The following is a 25,237-nucleotide window of genomic DNA, read 5'->3' as shown; positions in this document are numbered from 1 at the left end:
AGAGTTTAAGCACTGTCTTGTATGTTCTTGTATTGTATTGTTTCACCCTTTTGAAGCCATAACACCTGTTGACTACAAACAACATCTCCAGAGTTGTGGTTGAAGAAAGTTGTTTATCTGACTGTTGAATCATACTATTCAGTGTGCAGTGAGAACAGTACACTTGCATTCCAGCTAGCTGATCATCATTATAGCACACACACACACACACACACACACACACACACACACACACACACACACACACACACACACACACACACACACACACACACACACACACACACACACACACACACACTGGAGCTTTAGAACTGATTGTATTCTCTTTTGCTGACCTGACGAATATCTCATTCTCAACCATGGGAATGTCAATAATTTAGCAATGGAATGGCAGAGCCTTTCTGGCTTCACAGCGTGAGTCTCCGGGCTGATCAGCCACGTGCTCTGTTTGATCTACAAGGCCAGAAGGGCCTATGGCATCATCAATCTTTCATTATAGTTCTTTGGTGGAGAACCAGGACCGGCAGCCCACCCTCTAAAGAAGTGGTTCTCAAAGTGGGGTCCGGGGCCCCCCAGGGGTCCCTGAGGGGGCTCCAGTACTGGGTCCCAGGCAAAACGAGGAACAGTTTAACCAATCAAGCCTATCTTAAACATTGTGAAAATAGTTATTTCTGTCTCCCCACCTAGTATAGACAGCTATAGAATTCTGTACTTAACGACTGAGATATTCTCTTCCGGGGGTCCCTGGCACGAAATATTTTCAAATGGGGGTCTGTGGCTTCCTACTGTATGTATGAATCCGGGCGTCTTTGATATTAAAATGTTTGAGAACTACTGCTCTAGAGACCTCCTTACCATGGGGAAGAGATCTGCTTCTGCATCTGCCTTCTGAAGATGCCCCCCATGTTGAAGGCATTCTTGCACACAATGCACACAGAAGACCGCACAGCACACGCACGCATGCACATACATACATGCACTGACTCATACACGCACGCACGCAGCTCACTCCGATCGACTGTCTGATGGTAAATACCAGTTAAGCAGGGAACCATGCACTCAGTCAGTCCAGTTCCCAGCACTCACAAACTCTGGAGATATCTCCACTAATTCTATCACAAGGTCATCTCCAGAGTGCATGCACATCCAGCCCCTCCAGTTAATTGGAAAGGAACGTCTGTCAGCATTGGTGTATTTAATTTAATTTGTGTATCTATTTTCAATTTCCGAACCAGGTACCTGGTGGGTTTCAGTTTAGTGAAGAGTCAATTTTTCGTGAAGAGTCCATTTATTTCCTTGCTGATATAAATGAGCAAAAAAAAATCCTAATCAAATGCAGTATGAATGGCAGGTGGCCAATGTGAATGTTTCTTTTCTTTTTTTTTGTTAGTATTTTTTGGAAGGGGAGAGAGAAATAGAGAGAGTGCATGCTGGAGACACAGAAAAGGCGGATGCTCGAGATGAGCAGGTTGGTCGGCTACCTTGTATGGTTGCCTCTGCTATTGGTGTGTGAATGTCTGTTTGAATGGGTGAATATGATATTCTGCATATATGTTTTGCAAAACGACATACTAATGAACCATTTACCAAAATGGAGCATTTATGTATGAATAAATAAATGTGTTCACTCTGGCCTTGATTGGTGGGATGGAAAATAAGGGATGACAGTCCGTCCGTCCGTCCCTACCACCACCAGCCAATCTGCAGTACTGTGTGTGTGCTTGGCTCTGGCCTAATGAAACCATAAGAGAGAATGACAGGGAGGGGAGGAGGGACTGGCCTTCACAGACACACGGCCTACATCATTGTGTCTGTGTGTGTGTGTGCATGTGTACCCGTGCGTGCGTGCGTGCGTGTGTGTGTGTGTGTGTGTGTGGCGGGGGGGGGTAGTTGAGCATGAGGCTGAAAGCTAGAGAGGAGATCATCTCCGACTGTGTCCACCGGCGATGGAATTGCGGAAGCCGTAGCGAATGTGAATTCATTGGAGACGTAGCACACTGGCGGTGCTGAATAAAACCAAACCCAATCAATAACTCCACCGCCGTGGACACAACCAGATGTCTCATATAAGATAATGCCATTACCCCCTTCTCCTTAATTGATGCGTCTTCGCTGGCATGGAGAGAGAGATGGAGGGAGAGAGATTTGGGAGAGGGATGTGTTCCATGCATTCCCTCTGTTTCCATGGTTGGCTTCTCTGAGTCTGTTAATCCCAAGACAAACTGTGATGAGGCTGCAAGTCCCTGGGAGTGCTAACAGCACATCAATAATACATCCAGTCCAGCTGCATTACCAACACTCAAGTCTCTCTCGCACGCACACACACGCACGCATTCTTTATCGCTCTCGCTACCTCTCCCTCTTCTTCTTCTTCTCTCTCTCTGTAACGTGTGACACACACACACACACACACACACACACACACACACACACACACTACTAAGGCAGGGCTTCTGACAGACACTAGACATGACTATCTCTCTCACACACACACGTCTATTGTAGACATGCATATGACGGAGTCACCCGTTTCATTCTTCCATCAATAGGGGTCAAACAAAAATAATCAAGTACTGCGATATATCGTCGTACATTGTTATTACAACATGCAGGAGAGCTTATGGATTCCCCTGTTGTGCAAACCCGCGGCACAAAACCCCTGCGCAATATCCGTGCGCAACTGGTTACTGATTATCCTCTCAGTCAGGAAGAACTTGCAAACACATGCACACTAAAGAATGTCAATTATGTGTATAAATACAAGTGGTACAAATACAAGCTCACAACGTACGCATCACGACGTGTTGTGTTCTTGTAGATCGGCAATTTTTAAATAGCCTAAGTATAAAATGGGGCTTAAGTGGTTAATGTATCTTTTGCAAGTGAAGTAAAAGGTGCAAAATTTGCTTCTGAGATGTAATGGAGTAGGTGAAAAAAAATAGATTTCATTGGAAATACTCAAGTAAAAACCTCAATTTAGTTTTACTTAAGTAACAGTACGTACAGTACTTGAGTACATATACTTAGTTACTTTCCACCACTGCCACTGTCACTGTCATGAAATAACCTGCATTATTCACTACTGCCAGACCACAAACATGAGTTAAAATCACTCAGAGAAGTGCTGAGGCCTGGGTTTTTTTTCTCCAAAGGTTCTTGTATCATTCAGGGACAGGGTGATTGCCTGACCTGAAAGCACAGTGTTATGTAGTCTTCAGCGTTGGCGGAACAAGCCTTGCATGTTTAAGGAAGTGGTTCTCGAAGAGTCTGGGAGTTCCCCAACAAAATAGGTTAATATAGCATCACATTCAGTTGAACCACTTTTATACTTCGGCAATTTGAGAAATAGCCAGTGTGTAGATAATGTGTTTTTAAAAAAAAAAAGAATCTTGAGATTGTTTTGAAAAGGTTTAACATTTTAACAAACACAAATCCGATCTTATGGGGGTCCCTGGAGGCTGGGACAAAATTCAAATGGAGATCTGCTGCCAAATACAAGAATCAAGAATCAATTTGATCACATGCATCACAGGTCATTACAGGTGTGAAGAAGTGAGTGAAATTCATACATTTTGGGGGTTATTGATATATAAATAAATAAATGCTTGAGAACCTGAATGGACTGAATGGATTAGTGAACGCAAATCAGGGCATGTTGCCAAATGCAACAAGCCCAGTGCTGTGTTGCAGTACGAATGATCCTTGTCTATTACCCAAGTTTTGTTCCCCCAAAAGTGTTCATTTACCGTAGGTGTTGCTGTAAAGCTGTATTTATGTGGACACATCCAACCGCTCTTTATTAATACAGTGTTATCCAGTCTTCAGAAGCCGATTAGGCATAACTCAAAAATAGCAAAGGATTCAGTACTAGCACTAATTTGGTACTAATAGCCATGTCAGTGGTAGTTGACATGGCAACAATGTGATTTTGTGCAAACTGGTTGTTTTAGTTTAATGGGGATAGCTCTTAAGGGTTTGCTAAGGGTTAAGTTACAACCCAGGCCCGCGTGAAGACCAGACCTCCAGACCACTGTGCATGCCTTGTGGGGTTCCTGAGTGTGATGTTTTAACCTGACCCGACTCTCATTAAAATGTGCATTTGTGGGTGAAATATGACAGGGAACAAAGTTCTGAATGCAAAATGGTCCATTTGTTATTCTACCCTGCCAGGAGGTCAGGGGAAATTAAAAACATACTTGCAGACGTGCAGTGGCAACCGTCCAGAATAAATATCTAATTAATTTCGATGCATACGGCAAATGCCTCTTTGGGTTATTTTTGAAAGTTTATCATCTATTGAGACCTTAGTCAAGGCCAAAAGTGGAAATGACTCATTTTGCTCGCACACAGAAAGGTAATACTGCCGGCCCCCATCTGGCCTGCGTCTGCTTCTGCAACTGAGACCAAGGTTGAAAATAGAACCACAAGGGCATTTCTTAAGAAAGATGGAAAAACACGAAGTGCAATATACTGTACACATACTGTAGATGAGGAAAATGCTCAAGGAAAATACTGTAATGTGTTTTCAAATATTTTCATTTCTTTCATAATATTGTAAGCCCACAGCAACAACAAAAATACAACAACAAAAATATAAAGGAATTGTTACAAAGTCTATGGTATCACATTTTGCTAGGTGTAATGACTGAGGCATGGGGTTACAAATATCCATTCCAGCACAAACTCTACACTGCAATATCCTGAGTGTCAGTTTAACTCCAAGACAATTTTACAGTGTAGTGGTTCTACCGTGTGCTTTGATTGAAGAACTGCAGCACTTCCCTGAAAACTTTCTTTCTTGTTATCAAAGTTTTTGCCTCCGATACAAAAGGAAATACAGAATATAGCTGCAAGCAGCAATTAGCGGTTTCGAGAATAATGGCAGACTGGCAGACTGTGACAGAGTGGCAGACTGGCAGACTTTGACAGAGTGGCAGACTGGCAGACTGGCAGACTGTGACAGAGTGGCAGACTGGCAGACTGGCAGACTGTGACAGACTGTGGCAGAGTGGCAGACTGGCAGACAGACAGACCGTGGCAGACTGGCAGACTGGCAGACAGACAGACAGACAGTGACAGAGTGGCAGACTGGCAGACTGGCAGACTGTGACAGAGTGGCAGACAGACAAACAGACAGACAGACAGACTGTGACAGAGTGGCAGAGTGGCAGACTGGCAGACAGACAGACAGTGACAGAGTGGCACACTGGCAGACTGGCAGACAGACAGACTGTGGCAGACTGGCAGACAGACAGACAGTGACAGAGTGGCAGACTGGCAGACAGACAGACAGACTGTGACAGAGTGGCAGACTGGCAGACAGACAGACAGTGACAGAGTGGCAGACTGGCAGACAGACAGACAGTGACAGAGTGGCAGACTGGCAGACAGACAGACTGTGACAGAGTGACAGAGTGGCAGACTGGCAGACTGGCAGACAGACAGACAGACAGACAGTGACAGAGTGGCAGACTGGCAGACAGACAGACAGACAGTGACAGAGTGGCAGACTGGCAGACAGACAGACAGTGACAGAGTGGCAGAGAGAGAGAGAGAGAGAGAGAGAGAGAGAGAGAGAGAGAGAGAGAGAGAGAGAGAGAGAGAGAGAGAGAGAGAGAGAGAGAGAGAGAGAGAGAGAGAGAGAGAGAGGGAGAGGGAGAGGGAGAGGGAGAGGGAGAGGGAGAGGGAGAGGGAGAGGGAGAGAGGGAGAGGGGGAGAGAGAGAGGGAGGGAGGGAGAGAGGGAGAGGGAGGCAGTGAGAAAGAGAGGCAGTAAGAGAGAGAGCGAGAGAGAAGAAGTGAACATGCATTAATTAACAAAGTCATGATTTTTGTTCAGTAAATTATATTTGGACCGGTTAAATTGGGGTTTGAACCAGGGACCTATAGACTTGTGGGTAGACAGTGTAAAGGATAAGGATAATTCCAGGTCCGTTCATGAAAGTCCTTGCGGTCTTGTTTCCAATGAGGGCCTGTGAGCATTTAGGGGTTAAGAGTCTTGCTCAGGGACACATTTAATTTCATCGACACATTTGCTGGCCTGGCCTGGAATCGTACCTGGGGCAACCAGGGCCTCTGGCTCCCTAGGTGGGCTCACTAACCACTCAGCTATGGCCACAGTACAGACTGAGCCATTGGATAGACAGAATTGGATTTCATATGTGGTAAGTTATCATACAGCATGGGTTGCTTATTATATACATACAAGCTCATAACGCGTCACATTGTAGATCGGCTGTATGTGGTTACTGTAAGTGTTGTATTAATAATTACATCTGCAAAGTAACAAGTAACTAAAGCTGTCATCTGCTGTAATTGTAGTAGAGTAGAGTAGTAAAGTAAAAGTACTGTGCATGTGGCAGGTGTGATTGGTGATGAGTGAGAGCAGATGAGAGGGGTGGATCCAATCCATGGGAATAGGGGGAATTCCAAATGATGATCACCTCAACGCATTGTTGGGGACAGGGATCGAACCAGCGACCTATGGATTCACAGGCTGCCTCTCTTCTCATTGAGCTAAAGATATGGCCTCCCTGATGGTGTCTGTTGATATCTATAGGTTTTTCCGTCCTATAGGTTCTTCCGGTGTGAGATTGTAGATCAGCTATTTTCACAAGAAAGTATGTCATACATAAAAAACAACTACTCTCAAAAGCAATTCATGGTATTGTTTAAAAAGTGCACATGTCTGAATTAACAGGGTCATGTTTTGTATAATGCAATTTAAATGTAAACTGTGACGAGTGGGGTTTGAACCGTGGACCTTTGGCACATGAGACTAACACTGTATTGATCAAGCTATTCAATCCACAGCCTTGGTCAGTGAGAAGGGAGAATCCAACAAAACAAAACAAAACAAAAGAGGGAATGAAGTACATCATACATTGAAAACAACTACTCTCAATAAGCGTTTCATTTAACAATTGCATGTTTATTCATTGATACAGTCATGTTGTGTGCAATGCAATTGAGTTGAGGTCTGCATGAGGTGAGATTTGAACCGGCGACCCTCTGGTATCAAGACAGATGATTAAGCCATTGGGCCAACAGACCCGAACTGATGAAAAGGGAGTTCACACACACATGACACACTTTCACGCAAATTGCTCAGAAATAGTGGATTTAAATGTTTTTCAAACTGCTCAAAATTGCAGACAATCTAAGGGCGGAGTTTACTGGTTAACAATTGCACATGTATTCATTGATACAGTCATGTTGTGTGCAATGCAATTATAATGAATTCTACATGACGTGGGATTCGAACCAGGAACCCTGTGGTTTCAAGGCAGATGATTAAGCCATTGGGCCAACAGACCTGTACTAGTGAAAAGGGAGTTCACACACATGACACACTTTCACGCAAATTGCTCAGAAATCCTTGGTTTAAATGTTTTTCAAACTGCTCAATATATTTCGGAATGGAAACTAGTGAAAAATAGTCGATCTACAAGCTCACAACGCGTTGCTATCTAAAAAGGTGTGAGATTGTAGATCGGCTATTTTCACAAGAAAGTATGTCATACATAAAAAACAACTACTCTCAAAAGCATTTCGTGTTATTGTCTAAACATTGCACATGTCTGAATTAACAGGGTCATGTTTTGTACAATGCAATTTAAATGTGAACTGTAATAAGTGGGATTCGAACCAGGGACCTTCGGCACATGAGACTCACACTCTACTGGTGGAGCTATCCAATACACAGCCTTAGACAGTGAAAAGGGAAAATCCAACAAAACAAAACAAAAGCGCGAATGAAGTACGTCATACATTGAAAATAACTACTTTCAAGTATGCATTTCTCGTCATCTTTAACAATTGCACATGTATTCATTGATATAGTCATGTTGTGTGCAATGCAATTATAATTAAGTCTACCTGAGGTGGGATTCGAACCGGCTACCCTATGGTTTCAAGGCAGATGATTAAGCGATCAAGCTATTGAACCAACACACCTGCACCTGTGAAAAAGGGCCTCAAACATGTATTTGACACAGTTTCATGCAAATTGCTCAGAAATCCTGGATTTAAATGTTTTTCAAACTGCTCAAAATTGCAGACAATCTAAGGGCAGAGCTTACTGGTCAAAGTGATACATGTGTTCCTCATGAGTCAAGGCACATGTGTAAGCAGGTTTAACGGCTGTCGGCCAAACGAGGCATGACTTTTGCCTGTTTAAAGTTTGCATTTTCAAAAAATTGCTATAGCGCCCCCCTTTGACCAATTGGAGTAAGATTGGTTTCAGTGATACTTGGAAGGACCCTCTACAATATTGCAAAGTGTCAAACAAATGTGAGTCTGCATGTATGTGTTAGGGGCAGATGAAAAATTAAAATAAAGCTGCAATTTTCATTGGCTTATAAAAGCTTAACGTTTTCACTTATGGAAAATCCGCTTGGTTACGTCTGTCGGCATTGGTCCAAAGTTCATGTGTATACAGTTTCGTACAGATTGCTCATAAATCCCAGGAGGAGTAGGATTTTTACTGCTTTTTACTGCTTTTCATAGAATTCGAAATGGTGGGAGATCTAAAGGTCAGAGGTCAAAAGTCAAACAGTGAAAGTTGTTAGGCATGAGGAGACGCATGTGTGTATCAAAGTTTCATGGCTGTAGGTGAAACAGGGCATGAGCTGTACCTGTTCAAAGTTGGCATTTTCAATTGAGTGCTACAGCGCCACCCTTTGGCCAATGGTTGTGAGTTTCGGGTTTTCGCCGTTTGGCATAGCCCTCTACCATATTGCCGAATTTCATAAAAAGTGACCAGGCGGTTAGGCCAGAACTGGCAAAAACGGCGGAAGAATAATAATAGTGAAAGTGTAGAGATGTAATAGCTTTCGAAGCCTGATGGCTCTCGAAACCTAATAATAATAATGAAAGTGTAGAGATGTAATAGGGTTCGAAGCCTGATAGGCTCTCGAAACCTAATGAAGTACATCATACATTGAAAACAACTACTCTCAATAAGCATTTCATTTAACAATTGCATGTTTATTCATTGATACAGTCATGTTGTAAGCAAAGCAATTGAGTTGAGGTCTGCATGAGGTGAGATTTGAACCGGCGACCCTCTGGTATCAAGGCAGATGATTAAGCCATTGGGCCAACAGACCCGAACTGATGCAAAGGGAGTTCACACACATGACACACTTTCACGCAAATTGCTCAGAAATAGTGGATTTAAATGTTTTTCAAACTGCTCAAAATTGCAGACAATCTAAGGGCGGAGTTTACTGGTTAACAATTGCACATGTATTCATTGATACAGTCATGTTGTGTGCAATGCAATTATAATGAATTCTACATGACGTGGGATTCGAACCAGGAACCCTGTGGTTTCAAGGCAGATGATTAAGCCATTGGGCCAACAGACCTGTACTAGTGAAAAGGGAGTTTACACACATGACACACTTTCACGCAAATTGCTCAGAAATCCTTGGTTTAAATGTTTTTCAAACTGCTCAATATATTTCGGAATGGAAACTAGTGGAAAATAGTCGATCTACAAGCTCACAACGCGTTGCTATCTAAAAAGGTGTGAGATTGTAGATCGGCTATTTTCACAAGAAAGTATGTCATACATAAAAAAAAACTACTCTCAAAAGCATTTCGTGTTATTGTCTAAACATTGCACATGTCTGAATTAACAGGGTCATGTTTTGTACAATGCAATTTAAATGTGAACTGTAATAAGTGGGATTCGAACCAGGGACCTTTGGCACATGAGACTCACACTCTACTGGTGGAGCTATCCAATACACAGCCTTAGACAGTGAAAAGGGAGAATCCAACAAAACAAAACAAAAGCGCGAATGAAGTACGTCATACATTGAAAATAACTACTTTCAAGTATTCATTTCTCGTCATCTTTAACAATTGCACATGTATTCATTGATATAGTCATGTTGTGTGCAATGCAATTATAATTAAGTCTACCTGAGGTGGGATTCGAACCGGCTACCCTATGGTTTCAAGGCAGATGATTAAGCGATCAAGCTATTGAACCAACACACCTGAACCTGTGAAAAAGGGCCTCAAACATGTATTTGACACAGTTTCATGCAAATTGCTCAGAAATCCTGGATTTAAATGTTTTTCAAACTGCTCAAAATTGCAGACAATCTAAGGGCAGAGCTTACTGGTCAAAGTGATACATGTGTTCCTCATGAGTCAAGGCACATGTGTAAGCAGGTTTAACGGCTGTCGGCCAAACGAGGCATGACTTTTGCCTGTTTAAAGTTTGCATTTTCAAAAAATTGCTATAGCGCCCCCCTTTGACCAATTGGAGTAAGATTGGTTTCAGTGATACTTGGAAGGACCCTCTACAATATTCCAAAGTGTCAAACAAATGTGAGTCTGCATGTATGTGTTAGGGGCAGATGAATAATTTAAAAAAAGCTGCAATTTTCATTGGCTTATAAAAGCTTAACGTTTTCACTTATGGAAAATCCGCTTGGTTACGTCTGTCGGCATTGGTCCAAAGTTCATGTGTATACAGTTTCGTACAGATTGCTCATAAATCCCAGGAGGAGTAGGCTTTTTACTGCTTTTTACTGCTTTTCATAGAATTCGAAATGGTGGGAGATCTAAAGGTCAGAGGTCAAAAGTCAAACAGTGAAAGTTGTTAGGCATGAGGAGACGCATGTGTGTATCGAAGTTTCATGGCTGTAGGTCGAACAGGGCATGAGCTGTACCTGTTCAAAGTTGGCATTTTCAATTGAGTGCTACAGCGCCACCCTTTGGCCAATGGTTGTGAGTTTCGGGTTTTCGCCGTTTGGCATAGCCCTCTACCATATTGCCGAATTTCATAAGAAGTGACCAGGCGGTTAGGCCAGAACTGGCAAAAACGGCGGAAGAATAATAATAAATATAGCTGCAAGCAGCGATAATACGGGGCCAGGAGAGAGAAAGAGAAATGATAATTCCTTTAACAGGTCAGTTCATGAAAGTCCTTGCGGTCTTGTTTCCAATGAGGGCCTGTGAGCAATTAGGGGTTAAGAGTCTTGCTTGTGTCGATGACAAATTTCATCGACACATTTGCTGACCTGGCCTGGAATCGTACCTGGGGCAACCAGAACCTCTGGCTCCCTAGCGGGCTCACTAACCACTCAGCTATGGCCGCCCCTGAAAGAGAGAGAGAGAGAGAGAGAGAGAGAGAGAGAGAGAGAGAGAGAGAGAGAGAGAGAGAGAGAGAGAGAGAGAGAGAGAGAGAGAGAGAGAGAGAGAGAGAGAGAGAGAGAGAGAGAGAGGAGAGAGAGAGAGAGAGAGAGAGAGAGAGAGAGAGAAAAAAAGGAAACGGAATCAAGTGAGGCTTGAACCAGCAACCTTGCGGTCGTGAGGCACTCTTAGGTAGCTGCAACACTACCTAGCTTTGTCCAAGCTGATGTTGTCTGTTGAGGATGACAAACGCTTGCCTTCTGTCATGACCCAAGCCCCTGTTTCACTAACACTAAGATCACTCGTTCACAAACCATTTACCAAAGAAGAAATTGTACATCTCCTCAGAAGCAAAACTAGTGAAAGTAGCCGATCTACAAGCTCACAAACCATTAAAAGTTGTCATATTGTACATCGGCTATTTTCACAATGAAGTATGTTATACATTGAAAAAACATACTCTCATTGCTATCTGAAAAGTTGTGAGATTGTAGATCAGCTGTATGTAAAAAACACTCAATTAAGTATTTATTCATGTTATCTTTAACAATTGCAGATGTATTCATTGATAGTCATGTTGTGTGAAATGCAACTTAGATGAAGTCTGCACCAAGTGAGGCTTGAACTGGTGACCTTCAGGTTGTGGGGCACACATTTAAGCGAGAAGCCACCAACAGACAAGAGCCTGTGAAAGGAGATCACACAGATGATACAGTTTCACGCAAATAGCTGAAAAATCCTGGGTTTAAGTGTTTTTCAAACTGCTCAAGATTGCGGACAATCTAAGGCGGGTGCTTACTGGTCAACCTGATAGATGTGTTCCTCATTAGTCAAGGCACATGTGTAAGCAGGTCTAATGGCTGTCGGCCAAACGAGGCATGACTTTTGCCTGTTTAAAGTTTCAATTTTCAAAAAATTGCTATAGCGCCCCGTTTGACCAAATGGAGTAAGATTGGTTTCAGTGATATTTGGAATGGCCCTTTACATTTCTGCAAAGTTTCAAAGAATGGTAAGTCTGCATGTATGTGTTAGGGGCAGATGAATAATTGTCATAAAACTGCAATATTCATTGGCTCATTAAAGCTTCATTTTTTCACTTATGGAAGATATTTTGCAAACGTTTTTTGGTATAGGTCCAAAGTTCATGTGTAAAAAGTTTCGTGCAGATTACTCAAAAATCCCAGGAGGAGATAGGTTTTAACTGTTTTTCATATAATTCGAAATGGTGGGAGATCTAAGGGTCAGAGGTCAAAAGTCAGAGCGTGAAAGTTGTTCATCATGAGGAGACGCATGTGTGTATTGAAGTTTTATGGCTGTAGGTAAAACAGGGCATGAGTTGTACCTGTTCAAAGTTGGCATTTTCAACTGAGTGCTATAGCGCCACCTTTTGACGAAAGATTGTGAGATTTATTTTTTGATCGTTTTTCATGACCATCTATCATATGGCCGAGTTTCATAAAAAGCGTATTCACGGTTCAGCCAGAACTGGCAAAAACGGCAGAAGAAGAAGAAGAAATGGAATAATGCGAATAACAATACGGGTCCATGCTGGAAGCCTGGCCCCGTAATAAATATAGCTGCAAGCAGCAATGAGCGGTTTCGAGAATACTGGCAGACTGGCAGACTGTGACAGAGTGGCAGACTGGCAGACTGGCAGACTTTGACAGAGTGGCAGACTGGAAGACTGTGACAGAGTGGCAGACTGGCAGACTGGCAGACTGTGACAGACTGTGGCAGACTGGCAGACTGGCAGACAGACAGACTGTGGCAGACTGGCAGACTGGCAGACAGACAGACAGTGACAGAGTGGCAGACTGGCAGACTGTGACAGACTGGCAGACTGGCAGACTGTGACAGAGTGGCAGACAGACAAACAGACAGACTGTGACAGAGTGGCAGAGTGGCAGACTGGCAGACAGACAGACAGTGACAGAGTGGCAGACTGGCAGACAGACAGACTGTGGCAGACTGGCAGACTGGCAGACAGACAGACAGTGACAGAGTGGCAGACTGGCAGACAGACAGACAGTGACAGAGTGGCAGACTGGCAGACAGACAGACAGTGACAGAGTGGCAGACTGGCAGACAGACAGACTGTGACAGAGTGACAGAGTGGCAGACTGGCAGACTGGCAGACAGACAGACAGACAGACAGTGACAGAGTGGCAGACTGGCAGACAGACAGACAGTGACAGAGTGGCAGACTGGCAGACAGACAGACAGTGACAGAGAGAGAGAGAGAGAGAGAGAGGGAGAGGGAGAGAGAGAGAGAGAGAAGGGGAGAGAGAGAGAGAGAGAGAGAGAGAGAGAGAGAGAGAGAGAGAGAGAGAGAGAGAGAGAGAGAAAAGAAAGAGAGAGAGAGAGAGAGAGAGAGAGGGAGAGAGAGAGAGAGGCAGTGAGAAAGAGAGGCAGTAAGAGAGAGAGCGAGAGAGAAGAAGTGAACATGCATTAATTAACAAAGTCATGATTTTTGTTCAGTAAATTATATTTGGACCGGTTAAATTGAGGTTTGAACCAGGGACCTATAGACTTGTGGGTAGACAGTGTAAAGGATAAGGATAATTCCAGGTCCGTTCATGAAAGTCCTTGCGGTCTTGTTTCCAATGAGGGCCTGTGAGCAATTAGGGGTTAAGAGTCTTGCTCAGGAACAAATTTCATTTCATCGACACATTTGCTGGCCTGGCCTGGAATCGTACCTGGGGCAACCAGGGCCTCTGGCTCCCTAGGTGGGCTCACTAACCACTCAGCTATGGCCACAGTACAGACTGAGCCATTGGATAGACAGAATTCGATTTCATATGTGGTAAGTTATCATACAGCATGGGTTGCTTATTATATACATACAAGCTCATAACGCGTCACATTGTAGATCGGCTGTATGTGGTTACTGTAGGTGTTGTATTAATAATTACATCTGCAAAGTAACAAGTAACTAAAGCTGTCATCTGCTGTAATTGCAGTAGAGTAGAGTAGTAAAGTAAAAGTACCTAAAAATTGTACTGTGCATGTGGCAGGTGTGATTGGTGATGAGTGAGAGGGGTGGATCCAATCCATGGGAATAGGGGGAATTCCAAATGATGATCACCTCAACGCATTGTTGGGGACAGGGATCGAACCAGCGACCTATGGATTCACAGGCTGCCTCTCTTCTCATTGAGCTAGAGATATGGCCTCCCTGATGGTGTCTGTTGACACTCTCACACTCTACTGGTGGAGCTATTGAATCGACAGCATCAGATAGTGAGAAAGGAGAATCCAACAACACAAAACAAAAGGGCAAATGAATTACGTCATACATTGAAAAGAACTACTTTCAAGTATGCATTTCTCGTTATCTTTAACAATTGCACATGCATTGATACAGTCATGTTGTGTGCAATGCAATTGAGTTGAGGTCTGCATGAGGTGAGATTTGAACCAGCGACCCTGTGGTATCAAGGCAGATGATTAAGCCATTGGGCCAACAGACCCGAACTGATGAAAAAGGAGTTTACACACATGACACACTTTCACGCAAATTGCTCAGAAATGCTGGATTTAAATGTTTTTCAAACTGCTCAAAATTGCAGACAATCTAAGGGCGGAGCTTACTGGTCAAAGTGATAGATATGTTCCTCATTGATACAGTCATGTTGTGTGCAATGCAATTATAATGAAGTCTACCTGAGGTGGGATTCGAACCAGCAACCCTGTGGTTTCAAGGCAGATGATTAAGCTATCAAGCTATTGAACCTACACACCTGAACTAGTGAAAAGGGAGTTCAAACACATGACACACTTTCACGCAAATTGCTCAGAAATCCTGGATTTAAATGTTTTTCAAACTGCTCAAAATTGCAGACAATCTAAGGGCAGAGCTTACTGGTCAAAGTGATACATGTGTTCCTCATGAGTCAAGGCACATGTGTAAGCAGGTTTAACGGCTGTCGGCCAAACGAGGCATGACTTTTGCCTGTTTACAGTTTGCATTTTCAAAAAATTGCTATAGCGCCCCCCTTTGACCAATTGGAGTAAGATTGGTTTCAGTGATACTTGGAATGACCTTCTACAATATTGCAAAGTGTCAAACAAATGCGAGTCTGCATGTATGTTTTAGGGGCAGATGAATAATTGTCATAAAACTGCAATTTTCATTGGCTTATAAAAAGCTTAACGTTTTCACTTATGGAAAATCTGCTTGCTCACGTCTGTCGGCATTGGTCATTCATTGATACAGTCATGTTGTGTGCAATGCAATTGAGTTGAGGTCTGCATGAGGTGAGATTTGAACCGGCGACCCTCTGGTATCAAGGCAGATGATTAAGCCATTGGGCCAACAGACCCGAACTGATGAAAAGGGAGTTCACACACATGACACACTTTCACGCAAATTGCTCAGAAATAGTGGATTTAAATGTTTTTCAAACTGCTCAAAATTGCAGACAATCTAAGGGCGGAGTTTACTGGTTAACAATTGCACATGTATTCATTGATACAGTCATGTTGTGTGCAATGCAATTATAATGAATTCTACATGACGTGGGATTCGAACCAGGAACCCTGTGGTTTCAAGGCAGATGATTAAGCCATTGGGCCAACAGACCTGTACTAGTGAAAAGGGAGTTTACACACATGACACACTTTCACGCAAATTGCTCAGAAATCCTTGGTTTAAATGTTTTTCAAACTGCTCAATATATTTCGGAATGGAAACTAGTGGAAAATAGTCGATCTACAAGCTCACAACGCGTTGCTATCTAAAAAGGTGTGAGATTGTAGATCGTCTATTTTCACAAGAAAGTATGTCATACATAAAAAACAACTACTCTCGAAAGCATTTCGTGTTATTGTCTAAACATTGCACATGTCTGAATTAACAGGGTCATGTTTTGTACAATGCAATTTAAATGTGAACTGTAATAAGTGGGATTCGAACCAGGGACCTTTGGCACATGAGACTCACACATACTGGTGGAGCTATCCAATACACAGCCTTAGACAGTGAAAAGGGAGAATCCAACAAAACAAAACAAAAGCGCGAATGAAGTACGTCATACATTGAAAATAACTACTTTCAAGTATTCATTTCTCGTCATCTTTAACAATTGCACATGTATTCATTGATATAGTCATGTTGTGTGCAATGCAATTATAATTAAGACTACCTGAGGTGGGATTCGAACCGGCTACCCTATGGTTTCAAGGCAGATGATTAAGCGATCAAGCTATTGAACCAACACACCTGAACCTGTGAGAAAGGGCCTCAAACATGTATTTGACACAGTTTCATGCAAATTGCTCAGAAATCCTGGATTTAAATGTTTTTCAAACTGCTCAAAATTGCAGACAATCTAAGGGCAGAGCTTACTGGTCAAAGTGATACATGTGTTCCTCATGAGTCAAGGCACATGTGTAAGCAGGTTTAACGGCTGTCGGCCAAACGAGGCATGACTTTTGCCTGTTTAAAGTTTGCATTTTCAAAAAATTGCTATAGCGCCCCCCTTTGACCAATTGGAGTAAGATTGGTTTCAGTGATACTTGGAAGGACCCTCTACAATATTGCAAAGTGTCAAACAAATGTGAGTCTGCATGTATGTGTTAGGGGCAGATGAATAATTTAAAAAAAGCTGCAATTTTCATTGGCTTATAAAAGCTTAACGTTTTCACTTATGGAAAATCCGCTAAGTTACGTTTGTCGGCATTGGTCCAAAGTTCATGTGTATACAGTTTCGTACAGATTGCTCATAAATCCCAGGAGAAGTGATTTTTTTACTGCTTTTTACTGCTTTTCATAGAATTCGAAATGGTGGGAGATCTAAAGGTCAGAGGTCAAAAGTCAAACAGCGAAAGTTGTTAGGCATGAGGAGACGCATGTGTGTATCGAAGTTTCATGGCTGTAGGTCGAACAGGGCATGAGCTGTACCTGTTCAAAGTTGGCATGTTCAATTGAGTGCTACAGCGCCACCCTTTGGCCAATGGTTGTGAGTTTCGGGTTTTCGCCGTTTGGCATAGCCCTCTACCATATTGCCGAATTTCATAAGAAGTGACCAGGCGGTTAGGCCAGAACTGGCAAAACCGGCGGAAGAATAATAATAATAATGAAAGCCAAGGAATGTAATAGGGTTCGAAGCCTTACAGGCTCTCGAAACCTAATAATAAATATAGCTGCAAGCAGCAATGAGCGGTTTCGAGAATAATGGCAGACTGGCAGACTGTGACAGAGTGGCAGACTGGCAGACTGGCAGACTTTGACAGAGTGGCAGACTGGCAGACTGTGACAGAGTGGCAGACTGGCAGACTGGCAGACTGTGACAGACTGTGGCAGACTGGCAGACTGGCAGACAGACAGACTGTGGCAGACTGGCAGACTGGCAGACAGACAGACAGTGACAGAGTGGCAGACTGGCAGACTGTGACTAACTGGCAGACTGGCAGACTGTGACAGAGTGGCAGACAGACAAACAGACAGACTGTGACAGAGTGGCAGAGTGGCAGACTGGCAGACAGACAGACAGTGACAGAGTGGCAGACTGGCAGACAGACAGACTGTGGCAGACTGGCAGACTGGCAGACAGACAGACAGTGACAGAGTGGCAGACTGGCAGACAGACAGACAGTGACAGAGTGGCAGACTGGCAGACAGACAGACAGTGACAGAGTGGCAGACTGGCAGACAGACAGACTGTGACAGAGTGACAGAGTGGCAGACTGGCAGACTGGCAGACAGACAGACAGACAGACAGTGACAGAGTGGCAGACTGGCAGACAGACAGACAGTGACAGAGTGGCAGACTGGCAGACAGACAGACAGTGACAGAGAGAGAGAGAGAGAGAGAGAGGAGAGAGAGAGAGAGAGAGAGAGAGAGAGAGAGAGAGAGAGAGAGAGAGAGAGAGAGAGAGAGAGAGAGAGAGAGAGGGAGAGAGAGGGAGAGAGAGAGAGAGGCAGTGAGAAAGAGAGGCAGTAAGAGAGAGAGCGAGAGAGAAGAAGTGAACATGCATTAATTAACAAAGTCATGATTTTTGTTCAGTAAATTATATTTGGACCGGTTAAATTGAGGTTTGAACCAGGGACCTATAGACTTGTGGGTAGACAGTGTAAAGGATAAGGATAATTCCAGGTCCGTTCATGAAAGTCCTTGCGGTCTTGTTTCCAATGAGGGCCTGTGAGCAATTAGGGGTTAAGAGTCTTGCTCAGGGACAAATTTCATTTCATCGACACATTTGCTGGCCTGGCCTGGAATCGTACCTGGGGCAACCAGGGCCTCTGGCTCCCTAGGTGGGCTCACTAACCACTCAGCTATGGCCACAGTACAGACTGAGCCATTGGATAGACAGAATTGGATTTCATATGTGGTAAGTTATCATACAGCATGGGTTGCTTATTATATACATACAAGCTCATAACGCGTCACATTGTAGATCGGCTGTATGTGGTTACTGTAGGTGTTGTATTAATAATTACATCTGCAAAGTAACAAGTAACTAAAGCTGTCATCTGCTGTAATTGCAGTAGAGTAGAGTAGTAAAGTAAAAGTACCTAAAAATTGTACTGTGCATGTGGCAGGTGTGATTGGTGATGAGTGAGAGGGGTGGATCCAATCCATGGGAATAGGGGGAATTCCAAATGATGATCACCTCAACGCATTGTTGGGGACAGGGATCGAACCAGCGACCTATGGATTCACAGGCTGCCTCTCTTCTCATTGAGCTAGAGATATGGCCTCCCTGATGGTGTCTGTTGACACTCTCACACTCTACTGGTGGAGCTATTGAATCGACAGCATCAGATAGTGAGAAAGGAGAATCCAACAACACAAAACAAAAGGGCAAATGAATTACGTCATACATTGAAAATAACTACTTTCAAGTATGCATTTCTCGTTATCTTTAACAATTGCACATGCATTGATACAGTCATGTTGTGTGCAATGCAATTGAGTTGAGGTCTGCATGAGGTGAGATTTGAACCAGCGACCCTGTGGTATCAAGGCAGATGATTAAGCCATTGGGCCAACAGACCCGAACTGATGAAAAAGGAGTTCACACACATGACACACTTTCACGCAAATTGCTCAGAAATGCTGGATTTAAATGTTTTTCAAACTGCTCAAAATTGCAGACAATCTAAGGGCGGAGCTTACTGGTCAAAGTGATAGATATGTTCCTCATTGATACAGTCATGTTGTGTGCAATGCAATTATAATGAAGTCTACCTGAGGTGGGATTCGAACCAGCAACCCTGTGGTTTCAAGGCAGATGATTAAGCTATCAAGCTATTGAACCTACACACCTGAACTAGTGAAAAGGGAGTTCAAACACATGACACACTTTCACGCAAATTGCTCAGAAATCCTGGATTTAAATGTTTTTCAAACTGCTCAAAATTGCAGACAATCTAAGGGCAGAGCTTACTGGTCAAAGTGATACATGTGTTCCTCATGAGTCAAGGCACATGTGTAAGCAGGTTTAACGGCTGTCGGCCAAACGAGGCATGACTTTTGCCTGTTTAAAGTTTGCATTTTCAAAAAATTGCTATAGCGCCCCCCTTTGACCAATTGGAGTAAGATTGGTTTCAGTGATACTTGGAATGACCTTCTACAATATTGCAAAGTGTCAAACAAATGCGAGTCTGCATGTATGTTTTAGGGGCAGATGAATAATTGTCATAAAACTGCAATTTTCATTGGCTTATAAAAAGCTTAACGTTTTCACTTATGGAAAATCTGCTTGCTCACGTCTGTCGGCATTGGTCATTCATTGATACAGTCATGTTGTGTGCAATGCAATTGAGTTGAGGTCTGCATGAGGTGAGATTTGAACCGGCGACCCTCTGGTATCAAGGCAGATGATTAAGCCATTGGGCCAACAGACCCGAACTGATGAAAAGGGAGTTCACACACATGACACACTTTCACGCAAATTGCTCAGAAATAGTGGATTTAAATGTTTTTCAAACTGCTCAAAATTGCAGACAATCTAAGGGCGGAGTTTACTGGTTAACAATTGCACATGTATTCATTGATACAGTCATGTTGTGTGCAATGCAATTATAATGAATTCTACATGACGTGGGATTCGAACCAGGAACCCTGTGGTTTCAAGGCAGATGATTAAGCCATTGGGCCAACAGACCTGTACTAGTGAAAAGGGAGTTTACACACATGACACACTTTCACGCAAATTGCTCAGAAATCCTTGGTTTAAATGTTTTTCAAACTGCTCAATATATTTCGGAATGGAAACTAGTGGAAAATAGTCGATCTACAAGCTCACAACGCGTTGCTATCTAAAAAGGTGTGAGATTGTAGATCGTCTATTTTCACAAGAAAGTATGTCATACATAAAAAACAACTACTCTCAAAAGCATTTCGTGTTATTGTCTAAACATTGCGCATGTCTGAATTAACAGGGTCATGTTTTGTACAATGCAATTTAAATGTGAACTGTAATAAGTGGGATTCGAACCAGGGACCTTTGGCACATGAGACTCACACATACTGGTGGAGCTATCCAATACACAGCCTTAGACAGTGAAAAGGGAGAATCCAACAAAACAAAACAAAAGTGCGAATGAAGTACGTCATACATTGAAAATAACTACTTTCAAGTATTCATTTCCCGTCATCTTTAACAATTGCACATGTATTCATTGATATAGTCATGTTGTGTGCAATGCAATTATAATTAAGACTACCTGAGGTGGGATTCGAACCGGCTACCCTATGGTTTCAAGGCAGATGATTAAGCGATCAAGCTATTGAACCAACACACCTGAACCTGTGAAAAAGGGCCTCAAACATGTATTTGACACAGTTTCATGCAAATTGCTCAGAAATCCTGGATTTAAATGTTTTTCAAACTGCTCAAAATTGCAGACAATCTAAGGGCAGAGCTTACTGGTCAAAGTGATACATGTGTTCCTCATGAGTCAAGGCACATGTGTAAGCAGGTTTAACGGCTGTCGGCCAAACGAGGCATGACTTTTGCCTGTTTAAAGTTTGCATTTTCAAAAAATTGCTATAGCGCCCCCCTTTGACCAATTGGAGTAAGATTGGTTTCAGTGATACTTGGAAGGACCCTCTACAATATTGCAAAGTGTCAAACAAATGTGAGTCTGCATGTATGTGTTAGGGGCAGATGAATAATTTAAAAAAAGCTGCAATTTTCATTGGCTTATAAAAGCTTAACGTTTTCACTTATGGAAAATCCGCTAAGTTACGTTTGTCGGCATTGGTCCAAAGTTCATGTGTATACAGTTTCGTACAGATTGCTCATAAATCCCAGGAGAAGTGATTTTTTTACTGCTTTTTACTGCTTTTCATAGAATTCGAAATGGTGGGAGATCTAAAGGTCAGAGGTCAAAAGTCAGAGTGTGAAAGTTGTTAGGCATGAGGAGACGCATGTGTGCATCGAAGTTTCATGGCTGTGGGTCAAACAGGGCATGAGTTGTACCTGTTCAAAGTTGGCATATTTCAATTGAGTGCTACAGCGCCACCCTTTGGCCAATGTTTGTGAGTTTCGGGTTTTCGCCGTTTGGCATAGCCCTCTACCATATTGCCGAATTTCATAAAAAGTGACCACGCGGTTAGGCCAGAACTGGCAAAACCGGCGGAAGAATAATAATAATGAAAGTGTAGAGATGTAATAGGGTTCGAAGCCTGATAGGCTCTCGAAACCTAAATATCCCTCCATATAAATTATTAAGGAGTGTGATCCTATTGATCTTTCCATGATATATTTGAATATTGATACATTTTCAAAATAACAGGATCTTCTACATTAAGTGGTGTCCATTATGAATAATAGATCTGACTGGGAGTTAAACACGGATCAAATCCAAAGGTTCAAAACACTGGTGTATTCTATTAACTTCCTATTCATCTTCAACATAGTGCTTTACAATACAAGTGTGTTACAATACAAACAGCCTCCCATCAGTTAAGAAAAAGCCATACACACAGCAGGGAGAAAAAAAATCTAACATTAAATAAGCATGTCAATGAGGTTGAGCATAAGGTGCGAAAAAGGTAACACATTGGTAGGTCCACATATCGGCAGGTATATGCATGATTATAGACAGTGCAAAAAACACATACAGTAGGGCAGAAACTAACAGGTAAAAAAAATCACATGGCAGGGCTACAGGGAAAATCACCAAGAATAAGAACTCTGTCACATTGCAACATAATGACCGATAAAAGGTCTGAAAATCCCTCAATAAAAAAACTAGAGGTCTGTAGATTAAATAGCATGTAATGGGCTATTGATTCTCTAAAATAGAAATGAGACTCTCAAAGTTGGAGAAATAGCCAAGCAAGACCAAGGAACAACTCAAGTCATTTCTGTGTATTACTGCAAGGCCACCCCCTCAGCCTGTCATTCTTGGCTGGTGGAAAAATAAATATTCCGGAGGTATGAATGTCATATCATAACAAGGCACCATCATTGGCTGCCTACAGTAGATGTGTTGCTCTGTCTTTATTATTATATTGTTATTCCTATCTTTTACTTTTATACTTGTAGGCCTTTTTATAATGTTATATTTTATACTTTATTCCTCTCATCTGTATGTATATATTTAGTATTTTATATGAGAGCTGGACCCCAGGAAGACTAGCTGTCGTTAAGGCGGCAGCTAATGGGGATCCGTATAATAAACAATGCACCAAGCCATATTCCTTGTATGTGAACGTACCTGGCCAATAATAAACGGACTGATTCTGATAAACTAGCTTACTTCATGTTCTAATTAGGGAGCCAGTTCCTCAGGACGGAGGTTCCCACTTCGAACCCAGGCTCCTGGCTTAGTGTCAAAAGTGTCAATAGTGTTCAATAGATGCCCACTGCTCCTAATAGTTATAATGGGTAAATAGTACACAGAGGGGGTCATCCCTATGTTCCTGGATCCTACTCTTATGTGGTAACATGACAAAGCATCCTAATGCTAACTGTGTGTTTAATGTAGGTGTTTCTGTGTTCCAGCATAACATTATCTGTATGCTCATGCTGGCCTGGCAGTGGCACAGAGTAACAATTAAATGTAACACACCCACAATTAATGTTAGTACCTTCAGCTGTGTTTGCCGTTCAAAATGGCTGCTATTCTATTTATTCTATTCTATTCTATTCTATTCTATTCTATTCTATTCTATTGCCTGTATCCTCTGGTGCTTCCATTCCAGTCCAGCAGATGTATCTTGTGCTGTTCCACTAGTTGCACTCGTTACAATCTCTGTGTGATTGCGTTCGCCTACATGTATGTCTGATTACTGCATTTGCCCTTAGCCTAATTAGTTGCTTGGTTGTTCTGTGTTTATGAGCCTCACTCCTGCAGCAACTCTGAGCTTCGCTCCTGCAGCAACTTTTAGAGTTGTTCTGTTCCTGTATCCTACCTGTTCAACTAAAGCTTGTTATAGGCTACTCAGGGAAGACTAGAACAAACATTTTCCATCGTTCAACTTCAACTTTATTTTCACATCACAGGTTTACAGATGTAAAAAAAAAAGTGGGTGACTTGTCGTACAAGCTCCCATCATTTTCAATTTTCAAGAAAGGGTAAAAGAATAGATATTATACTGCTTATTCAAGTTCAATCTTTCAGGACTACCTTAAAAATATGATTATTATTATGATTATTTAAAAAAAAAAAGAAGTGATGCAGAAATAATCAGTTGGCTGCAACACTGCAACAGACTTAGATGCATATGAGATAGTTCTTCACAAAAACTGAAGACAAATTATTTTCATATTGTATGGAATAGAGATAGAAATGCCTGTGGCTACTGATGTAGTAGTGTTTTTGGTAAGCAAGAACAATAGTGATATAGGCCTATATTTGAAATAACATCGTACGAGCAGTACATTCACAAAGACAAAAATATCTTTCACATAAGGTGTGCTGCCCTGTAAGGATACCGGTGATGAAACCAGGGATGCAAGGGAACAAAAGCAGAGAAGAGAAAGCTGGATATAACTCCCAGGTATGTCATATACTGTATACACACATTCACTCAGATCAATATCTGACCTACTGCTTTGACAGGAAGAAGAACAGTGAGTGGGGTACTGAGAGACGTAGAAGTGGGGCCACACGATATGAAATAAAGAGTGAGTCGGACTGCTGGTGGGGCTTTGTGGGGACGCCTGTGGGCTCGCTCTTCCCTCATCACCACTTCAAACACAGACCCTGAACACAACCGCAGAAAGAGGCCAAAGGGCGTTCAACACCCAGTGGTATAGGTACAATACATAGCTGGAAACGTTGGGTTAACAGTAACACATATTTATTGTTTGCCATCGGTGAAATAAACGTGCTGTATACACATTGTTCCACAAGTTAACGTTAGCTCAATGTAATAAATACATCAATTCATTAAATGCATTACTTGCTTTAGAGGCTGTGATATTTAAAATTGTAATACGTGTAAAATAGCTCTATGTTCCATTAGCTATATAGAGTGTTTGTTCAGTAACAGGAGTCTCCCTGTCTCTGAGAGAGAACTCATAGGATACAGGATAAATAAGTGGAATTTGAAGTGATGATGAAAACAAAACAAAAAAGATACTGGAACATTATAACATTTAAGCTGATAAGTTATCTTTGATCTCTCTCCTGAAAATGTAACTAAGAGCTGGAGTGATTGGGAAACCCCAGAACCCATAACACTATGATAGCAGAATATAGTTTTTCAATATTTAAGTAATAATAATCATAATCATAATAATAATAAATATCATTATTATTATAAAACATGTCACTTACACCCCTTTTGACCGATCTTTTTCTGCTATTATTTCTTTAGTTGAATAATGCTTTCTGTTTGTCAGCAAAGTGGTGAATGATAGGGGGAGGGGGGGGGGGGGGCAGGACATCACCACTGCACTGCTACTGGGGCGGACCCTCTCCTCTCTATGGGTGCTGCTGTTTGCTGCCCCAACTTCAAAGCCTGCTTTGAAGTCCCTAGGTGGAGATCCCTCCGTTCTCAGGGAGATATCTATCCTCTCTCTCCTCCACTCCTTTGTGAGCAAATGCACACCGATGAAAAAAAGGGGTTCAGGCTCAGAGAATGCCAAGGGAAGATCAAAGCACGAGCGCCAGTTAAC

This window comes from Gymnoscopelus microlampas, assembly GCF_963454915.1.
Source record: "Gymnoscopelus microlampas genome assembly, chromosome: 5".
Classification (NCBI taxonomy): Eukaryota; Metazoa; Chordata; class Actinopteri; order Myctophiformes; family Myctophidae; genus Gymnoscopelus; species Gymnoscopelus microlampas.
This window is presented reverse-complemented; position numbering follows the sequence as displayed.